Here is a 10,752-nt window from a genome sequence, read left to right as displayed (position 1 = left end):
ATAAAATTTAACCTACAAGAAGGAATGGAGGAGATCATGAATATTCATTAAGCACAACAATTAGTTAGTATTTATAGAGGACAACTTTTTTTTTTTTTTTTTTTTTTTTTTTTTTTGCATGAAACTATAACTGCTTACATATGAAAAAAAGTTATAGGTCCTCACTATCTATACATGGGATTTGTAAATTATTATTATTATGTGGTTTTCACTTTCTTTTGTCAACTTTTCCTGAATTATATAGCTGTGCATATGGAGAGCGATTCATATTTATTGTGATTGTTGCTAGATATGTTGACATTCTTATTCTGCATAGACCCTGTTAATTTTTATTTGTCGTTTGCCATAGCGGTGGCTAGGCAGCGTACGAGGCCAAACAAAATTTCGAGGTGGGTTGCAAAGGGGAACGCTAGAACCGAGGTGGGTTGCAAAGGGGAACGCTAGAACCGCAACGTGACGGCGTTGGACGACTGAGGTGGACGCCATGTTTGATCAGTTTACTTCTTCGGCGGCATTTTAATGGCAAACCATGATTTGTAAAGAGATGAGAATAGATTGGTATTCATGTGGTTAATGAACCATTCAGTTAAGGTTTTTAATGATACAGGTTGTATGTTGCCTGTCTTTTTTTTTAAATGAGTTTTTCTTGTTGGTTTCGTATATATGAATTCAGCTTATTGTTGGATTGTTTATTAGTATTACAATATGATTTTGTTTATTGGTTGGTGCTGTGTGCGAACATAACCAATGGTGTGTGCATAGTCAATAAGTTTTGCTGCTTTAGGTAGGCCGACAATGATATCACTTACATACTCTTGTTTTTAAGAAGAGAAAAATCTTCATGTAAATGTGGGTCGGCTAATTAAGTTCTTGGTAACATGGAGATTAACTAAGCATTGGTTTTTTGAGAAGATTTTGGAGTTGAGCTATGCCATGATCGAGGAAGGGTTTTGGACAGAGAGAGACGTCAATTCACTGCCACTTGGCTTCAACTATGTGGTATGTGCAAACCAAATTCTGGTTTGTGCGCATCAACTATGTGGTATGTGCGAATTAGGTATGAGGCGTGTGCGGTATACATTGTCACAGTTTACTTTGTGCATGGTAGTCATGCTGTGTGTGCATAGCCGAATATAGTATGTGTGGATGACATGACCTGCACACGCCTTAGTACAAACTCGCACACCACACCCCACCCGAAATTTCAACTCTTGTGCTCAAAACGAACAAAAACATACTACTCTTATACTGTTTTTCTTTGCCTAATTTTGTAAAGAACAACAATATAAGAGTAGTATGTTTTTGTATTTTTTAAGCACATGGGTTGAAATTTCTGGTGGTCTATGCGAGTTTGTACTAAGGCGTGTGCAAACTGTAGTGATTGGTGCCTCGGAATATTTTTGTTTTTGCTGTAACTATAAAAAGATATTTGGTGTGTCCACAAATTGATGTTTTTGGATTGTTTGAAGAGTAAATGGTTGTAAGAGTAGTATTTCTTTAATTTTTGGCGCCCGAACATTGTTAGTGTATGTAGGTGTGTGCGTATATCTACACCAACGTGTGCATGTTCCTGAAATTTAGATTTAGCTTGACGGACGTATTATAATGGTTTTAGTTTTGATTTTGTTTTAAAATAATTGGTATTTGGAGTGAGCACGAATTATCTACGTTTTTTGTTTAGTAAATTCATTACAAGATTGCGGAAACATATGACCCTAGACTAATACGGTCGATTGTACGAAATAGTGATAGCGCTCTGTGCGTTTATACGCTTAGGCGTGTTCAAATGTTACGGATGGGGGCTGTGCAATTGGCATAATGATGTCGGAAATTTTGTAAAAAACAACAATATAAGAGTAGTATGTTTTTGTATTTTTAAGCACATGGGTTGAAATTTCTGGTGGTCTATGCGAGTTTGTACTAAGGCGTGTACTATGAAAAAAAAATTATACACATATAGATGCGTATAAATGCACCATTCGTACACTTTGCACACACTATATCACATTTACGCACTCACCACCGTATTTAAAAATTGTGGTCAACAAAAAAATAAAAAATATTCAACTCTTCTAATCATTTTCTTTCTAACCGGAGAAAGAACAGGCATCCACTCCCACACACAACAAAAAATGTTGATATACAATATACGGATCATAATTAACAAGTCACATTCCACAATTTGCACACACCAAACCAATTACATGCACATAGCAGTGACTACAATGTTCCCTAATGATTTAGCAAATTTTTCCATAATTAAATTAAAAAACTACATGCATACACTTAACATTACAGAACAAATTTTCAACATACATTATCAAGCCATCATAATCAACCTCAACGCAACGTATGAAGAATATGGTGTTGCACACGCCTTTACTGACTGTTGCACACACCGCAATCGATAATCACATAAAACACAGTCTCGGAACACATACCTCTGTCCATTCACAAGCTCAAAACTGATTTGTAATGCACCATCTTCTGTGCGCGGTAATGCTAATGCAGCTTTACAGCAATATTATTACACCTAATTACCATTAATATATACCATAATATAATTCAAAAGATTCTAAATTAATTCTATCCAAAATTAACTACTCTACTACAATTACTTTATTGTCCTTCTACTAAAAAAATATCCTTACTTACTATATATTTGTCATTCAATCTCAACCATCCTTTTAGAATGTTTTGATGGATGAGATGGGGTCTCATGATCTCATTTATAATAGGGGTCTCATGGGAACCGCAGCCTATATATATATACATATATATATATATATATATATATATATATATATATATATATATATATATATATATATATATAATTAGAATTAAAATGAAGAAATTTATAAATATTCAAGATAATCTTAGATAAGTTTAAAAAAGGTAAGAAAATCATATTCCCTTCAAAATTTATGTAAAAGATATGTTGTATTTATTGGGAAATGTTATATTTTTTTTTAGGAAAAGTGAGATAACATGAACCAAATATAGAAATATAAATTTTAAAATGTCATATTATTGTAAAGCATCTCGTGCTCACATGGCATGTAATGACCTCTCCCATATAGAAGGTAAATAAGATCGAGCCTTAGTGGAGGCATGTTGTTGACTCTACTTCATAAGGTTGTGATTATGTTATATTTTCCTATTACAAAGGAAGGGGGACACCCACATATACACAATATTCGCCTACACTGAGGCTCTTTAAAAAAAATAGAGAGAGAGGGGTACGGTAGTTACAGAGGCGTTGGTTGGTGGCTACGGCGACCAGCGTTGGTTGGGGTGGTGGCTACTGCGCTCGTCGTTGGCTAGGCTGGTGGCTACGGCACTCGGTGATGGCGGAGTAGTGAGGGCGGTGGTGGCTACGGCGCTCGTCGTTGGCTAAGCTGGTGGCTACGGCACTCGGTGATGGCGGAGTAGTGAGGGCGGTGTGTCGCTGGCTCGCTAGTCGTGCTGCTCTGGAGGGTGGAGAGAGCTAGAGGGTGGGAAGATCTGGTCGTGTTGTTGGACGAGCGGATGACGAGATGAGCAGTGAAGAACAAAGGCAGTAGCGAGTGACGGGATGAGCGGAGAATTGCTAATTGCGAAGGCAAAAGTGGGAAGATCCGAAGAGAAAAGTGGAAAACCCTAATAACATTACGGCTAATATTTAACGGAAAACATGATCACTTCGTCGGAACACCTCCGGCTGGATCATATTTACAATCTCTCGTCATCGAGTTCATAATAACATTCTACCTGGTGTTTGTCATTTCAAGTGTTGCATACTCAACGGTAAGTAAGAAAATAATTTGTTCATAATAACATTCTACCTCGTGTTTGTCATTTCAAGTGTTGTCACTTATTACCAATTGTTGGTCCCAAAAGAGGTAAGGTGAAAGTCTAGAGGGGGGGGGGGGGGGGGGTGAATAGACTTTAAAACTTTTTAGCACAGTACCACAATTGCTAAGCCAGAGATAAACCAAAACTCTTAACTAGATTGTTAGAGTATGGTGCGCAGCGGAAATTAATAAACGATACGGTGTGTGTGTAGATCGTGTCAAGATTATTCTCGTGAGAAGCAAGCAAGAGCAGTAAATAAAGAAAGCAGTAAAGAACACAAGGCAATTTATAGTGGTTCGCGAGGTGGTATAATCCTCCTACTCCACTTGCTCTTTTCTCCAAGAGCCAATTCACTATATCCACCACTTCTTGGTTCCAAGATACAATGAATTCCGTGATCTAGTGCTTTGATCACCAAGCCCACACTAATCACGCCCAGTGACACCAACACTGCTGCTTCGGGTTTCACGTCGCCGCGTTACTTTCCCAGGATTTCACGACTCCGCGTTACTTTCCCCCCGTCTTCTACGATACGGTAGAAACGTATCTTCCGTGATCTAGTGCTTTGATCACAAAGCCTGCACTAATCACGCCCAATGTCTTCCGACACTTCTGCTTCGGATCTCACAGCTCCGTGTGACAATCCAGGATTTCACAACTCCGTGTTACTTTCCTCCTTTCCCTTGTTTTTGCTCAAAAACAAGTTTTGCCTTGATTCCAACTTTGAGACTCTGTAGATGATCTTCAATGGTGCGCTGAGTCTCTTGAAGTTGATGAAGGTTTTAACACTCTTGGATATTTCTTTTCTAAGCTCTGTATCACTCTGAGTGTTTATCTCACAAAGAATATATCAATTTAAGCTCCTGAGATGGAAAGCTTTCTTTGAGTTTTGTATGCTCTGTTTAGCTCTGTTTTTGCTCTATTGCGTTCTTGCTTCTACTTCTATACTTCTGCTTTCCACAGCTTCAATCTTCATCCTTTTATAGATGGTAATGAGAATATTTCCGTTGGAGAGAAACGTTCTCATTTTTGAATTTCATCCAGCTGTATAGCCTTTTGTCAGAGGATAAGATAACGTTGCAGATATGTCAGAGATTTCTCTGCAAGTTGAGCTTGAGATTTTCGCAAAAATGGCGTCCCATGAATCTCCATCTGGTGTAGATCACGCCTCTTGGGATTTTTATCTTCAAAATATAATCTCTTATATTTTCCTCTGTACTTCACGTCTGGGTCTGTATACTGCTTCCAGACTTCATCTCTTCAATTGACTTGGGAAATCTCTTCCCCTGTGAAACTTCATCCCTTGTTATTTTGGGAAATGAAATCTCTATCCCTTGCTAGATTTGTCAATTGAAATCTCAAATCTCATCCCTTACTTTGATTTAGACTTGCAATCTCTATCCCTTGCTAGATTTGTCAATTGAAATCTCAAATCTCATCCCTTACTGATTTAGACTTGCAATCTCATCCCTTGTAATTTATATCTCCGTTTGAATTGAAGCCTGGTAGATCTCATCCCTTCAAATTGAAATTGCCTTCCTTGAAGCCTTGTAGATCTCATCCCTTCAAATTGAAATTCCCTTCACTTCAAGATATCAATTTGAACTTCAATTTCGAACTTCAACCCTTCAATTTGAACTTCAATTTCGAACTTCAACCCTTCAGATGAAATTGCATCCCTATTTCAATTTTGGAATACCAATTTGGGAAACTTCATCCCTTAGTCAATTTCCAATTTGGGAAACTTCATCCCTTCACTTGATTTTGGAATACCAATTTGGTAAACTTCATCCCTTCACTTGTAAACTTCATCCCTTAGTCAATTTCCAATTTGGGAAACTTCATCCCTTCACTTGTAAACTTCATCCCTTAGTCAATTTGGAAATCTCATTGCTTCCCTTCGGCCAAACCATCGCCTCATACTTTAACTGATGGAATTAAACTTGGCTTCTTTAAAATATGTGGGATGTGAGATTTGAACCTATGACCTTGCACATAATATTTTAAGCTTCTACCATCTCGTCCGTACAACCTTTTGGTTATCTTCTTGTTTCACTTGGTGTACTCCTTTCTTTCCATAGATGCTTGATCTTCAAGATAGCTTCATGCAAACTTCAAGTCACGTTCTTTCTTCTTCGCGATTTCTTGAGGGATTTCTTCTTGAATATCATACGCATACATCTTCCTCTTTTGTTTGCCATTTTCACTAGGCAAATTCTTGATTTTTGGCTTTATATCTTCTTCATCCATTTCCTCAACTAATGAATTTATTTTTCCCTTTCTTGGTCTATGACTCGACTAGTCTAATAAAATAAAATTGGGGATCTACAAATTACAATATGGCATATCAAAATCTATTACAATTTATTCCTAACAATTTCCCCCCTTTTGATAATGCCATAACCTATACTCAAACATTGGCTTTTAAGTCTTTGAAAAATATTTTCATTTTTGCTCAATTTTATTTTGGCAAAGCCAAGATGAGTTTGACAAAAATAATTCTAGGGAAAAGGAAAACTTGTGAATTAATTCAGACAAATCCTATACGCATCCTTGATTAATTTTTTTTAATCAATTTTTATCTTTTCAAATTTTTGCATGCGTTTAACAATTCTTGTCTTTTAATTCACGAACTAATACATGATAGCCAAAATAAATCAAAACAGACTTAGATCAGACCATGGGAAATATTTATTCATATTAGTCGATTAGAGGAAATATTATTGTAGCCAAAATTATTCCAAAATATAGATATTCAAAAACATCATATTTTTGAGGAGTTCATATCTGATTACCTTCTGAGTTTCTTGACTCCCATGTCAGCTTTCAATATATCCTTGATATGTTCTCTCATCTTGCAGATATCATTTTTGAACTTCTCACATTCAAATCTTTTAGTCACATTTCCAGCCATGTAGTGTCCAAAGGCCTCTTTAATATTGGTGCCCGGAAGAGCTCCGGCTTCCCACCAAATTATGCATTCTTCAAAGCTTCTTTGGAATCCCAAACTTTCACCATTATTGTTGGTATAGTCTCTGAGCTCATACCACATCTCGGTTTGCTTCCTTTTTTCTTCTTCTTCCTTATTCTTCTCAGAAATCCATTGAGCTTGATCAGCTTTGGGCCATCTTTTCACCATACTTGGCACATTCTCGGATGTCCAAATTTTCTGCGGTGTTGCGGTTCCCTTTGAGCATTCGAACCATCCTCGAGTTTTGGCAACTTTAGATGAGCTTGATCCAAGACTCGGATTTGCAAATTGAGCGAAACCAACTTGGGATTGTTGACCACGTCCTCGGCCTCGGCCTTTTGTTGGTGCGGCGATCAAAACTGGCTGTTGCGGTTGACTTCCAATGATGAATTCATGTTGTTGCAAAGCCAGATGATTGAGAATTTCTTCCCCCCTTATGGCATTATCAATCAAAAAGCCAAGGGATTTGGAATCTTGTTCTTGATTGGCTTTAACAATCTTAACTCCCTCATGTGTTTTGAGAGAAACATCCTGCAAATCAGATATTTTGTTAGCCATAGAGGATAATTCTACCTCAAGGTGATTTATCCTTGTCTCCTGGTCTTGTATGGCTTTTATTTGTCTCATGTGTCTTTCATTGTTGATCTTCTCGGTAGCTTCTCGTTCCTTCTTCATCAGTTGGATTATCTCCAATAATCCTTCGGTGAGATCTCTTTTTAGATGTCTTTCAGCTCTGTCTATCTTTGTTTGCAGAACGTTTTGATGTTCCAATAGCTCCTTCAAATTTGTTCGTGTGTCCTCAAAGTGTTGCAAAGAGAGATGTCCTTGCTCGGTAAGAGTTGTTCTAATCTTTTGACACACAACATCACTTGATTCTGTAACTTTTGCAAATAGTGATGTTAACAAATCATCTTCATCTTCTTCTCGGGTTCAGCTTCTACTAATGTTCAGAGAGTGTAGACTTTTGAACAAATTCCTTCGTGGATCACCAAGAACTGGATTTTCAACAAGCTGCAAATTTTCTTCTGGTGAATCGGCTTCTTCAAGATGATTTCCAGTTTCTTCTTCAATAACCTCTGTTCTTGAAATAATCTCTGTATTTAAGTTGACTTCTTCCAGAGAGTTATTTTGAAGAGACATCACAGAGGTGTTATTGTGCACTGGCGCTTCATATAAGTATTCCACCCCAATTGATGGTCTGATTTCACCATCAATTTGGTCTCTTAATTCATCCCTTGTAGGGTCCATAGCATTTATATCAATGTTGGTGGGGGTCACATTTGATATCAAAAGTTCAGCACAGTGAACTCTGACAGGAATAGACTCATGCGTTTCAGAAGCTGAAATTGGTACCTCAACAAGTGTACTTCCTTCATTCGCCCTTTCTCCAAAATTTTCAAGAAAATCATTGGCTATATTAATTGAAGTATCACCTGGATGTCCATGAGTGTCAGTCAACGATCTGTGTAGAGCAATCTGTGATCTCACTTCATTCTCTTTTTCAATATCATTTGGAGAGACTTGATTGGCATCTTCTTGAGTTGCTGCAGCCACTCGTTTTCCCTTACTGTTCTTTTCTTGAAGCTTCAGCCTATACACCTGATTTGCATCCATGTTTAGTGCTTCAAGCATTGAGTTAGTTCCTAGCTATTCAAAGGCTAATTCTTCACTTTGTATCAACTCTGAATCAACTTTGGAGATAAAAGAGTGATATCTTTCAAGTCTCCATTCCTTCCATGCTTGAACTCGGTTTAATTCCTTCATCAGTTCCGGATCATCTCGAGTTTGTGTTTTGTCGAACACAATGGGTTCAACACTAGCTTCAACTGCAGATTGATTCGAGATTCTCCTTTGCAAGTCATTGGAAACTTGCACTTCAACTCCTGCAAACTCCATTCGAGTGGTATCTTCTTCCATTGGCATCTCGGGTATCTCAACTTCATGAGCTTCAGACTCTGCCACTTCCTGAAATGAAATAAGTGTTATAGCCGAGCTTACGGCTTCTTGATCTCTGTTGCTTGGGTTGCTAGAACCCATGTGTGCACTTGCTGCAGATTGAGTTTTACTGTTTCTTTTTCGAGAGCTTTGAGGTGTGCTTGTAGAACCACCTCCTTCTGATCCTTTCCTTCGATTTGTCTTCTTGCCATAGTCAGGTCCAAATTTTCTGAAAAGAGTTCTGTAGATTCCAACATTTTTGTGTCTTCTGAGAGGCACATTCTTCTTTCTCAGAATTTCTCCAACAATAAGTCCATACCCAACTTTATGCAAAAAGTGATTTCCTTCAAGTGGTCTGCCATGAAGTTTTGCATTGTTCACAAAGAATAATAGCCGGTTGAAGATGTATTTTGCCCAGTTGAATTTTATTCCTTGCATGATTCCATTCATCAGACTCACGGATGTTCCAGATAAATCATCCACACTTCCAAGCTTATTGTCCAGAATCTTGTACATCATCTCTATGAGCATATTATATTCTGGTTTCAGCACGTTCTTTGGCTTGGTGAGTCATGAATCACAGGTGCTTTTGGACCACGAATTTCGTTCCAGAAGGATTGAGCATCATAATGGTGAGCTTCTGGCATTAGCTCCGAATCAGGAAATTTGAAGCACTCCTTGATATCTTTTTCACAAATTTGAACATCTGTTCTTCCAACTTTAGAGTGAATCACGTTGTTCTTCACAATGGCATGCAAATAGAACTCGGTCACATCTGTTTCAAAAATTCCAACGTATTTGTAGGTGAATAAATCGTATAGTCCACAATCCTTCAAAGCATTGAGAATCTTCTTTGCTATTTCCTTGTCGGCTGCTCCAATCATAAAGAACTCCGGATTGAGTGTCATCCCATCGATCAATTGTTGTTGTAGAGTAAGTAGATTTTTGGGTTGCATGGCTTTGGTTCCAGATATGGTGTTCGCCGGTGAGATTGAGAGCTTGAGAGAGAGATTTCTGATATTGATAGAACTGGTATTTTTGTCTGAGAAGAATACGAAGGGTTTCGTATGGTTTAAGAAGATTTACGAGGGGGTCTAATCCTCAGAGAGAAATCTCAATTGAGACCTTTAGAATAGGTGTGGTGACAAGGCACTTGTAGGGGTGGAGGTGTCTTTTGGTTAAGGTGTTACTAGGAGAGAGAAAAAGGTTATCATTAGCAGACAAGGGCATTAAATGTCTCACAGTCTCTTAGGTACTCTATATACGTAAGGTGTATAGAGTAAGATGATTATGAATGGACACCTCTGATTATTTTTTGAAGATTTGAGAGAGAGGTTGGATTTGGGAGGAGATTTACAAGAGAGAGGATCTGATTTTGTGAGAGAGGGTGAGATTTTTGTGGGATTTAATTTATGGGTGGAAGTTTAAGAGGTATAGGTTTGAAAGGTGAAGAGTTTTAATGAGATTGGGTTTTATGGGGTAGAGGTTTAAAGGGTGGAGGTTTTCAATCCAATCTGATATCTTCCTTTTTCATCTCAAAAACACTTTCACGTTAGATGTATCATATAAAAAAAGCATAAATATAATCACACAAATTACACATAATTTCACAAATCATATATAATTTCGACATATATATGGACATTTAAAAAAAAATAATTAAATCACATCCATGTATAAACATGTATAAGCACGGTAATCTCCTAATTAAAATAAACTCAGATTTAGAAAAATTAGTCAAATTTCAATTAATCACCAAAAATAAACATACACATATACGGTAGTTTCTAAAACACACAAATAATCAAATAATCAAATATTTAGAAACTAGCCAATTATTTTAGATACCAATTAAAATAAACTAATTAAAAACAATTAGCACATAAGTATAAACCAAATTATAGATCATATATCACAAATAAATTGTTCATGCAAACAAATTAACACAAACATGAACATAACTTGAGGTCCAAGTAACGATCAAAACATGCAATTCAAAAACAAATTAG

Source organism: Ipomoea nil, unplaced genomic scaffold (genome assembly GCF_001879475.1).
Source record: "Ipomoea nil cultivar Tokyo-kokei standard unplaced genomic scaffold, Asagao_1.1 scaffold0146, whole genome shotgun sequence".
Taxonomy (NCBI): domain Eukaryota; kingdom Viridiplantae; phylum Streptophyta; class Magnoliopsida; order Solanales; family Convolvulaceae; genus Ipomoea; species Ipomoea nil.
Note: the sequence above shows the minus strand (reverse complement) of the source record.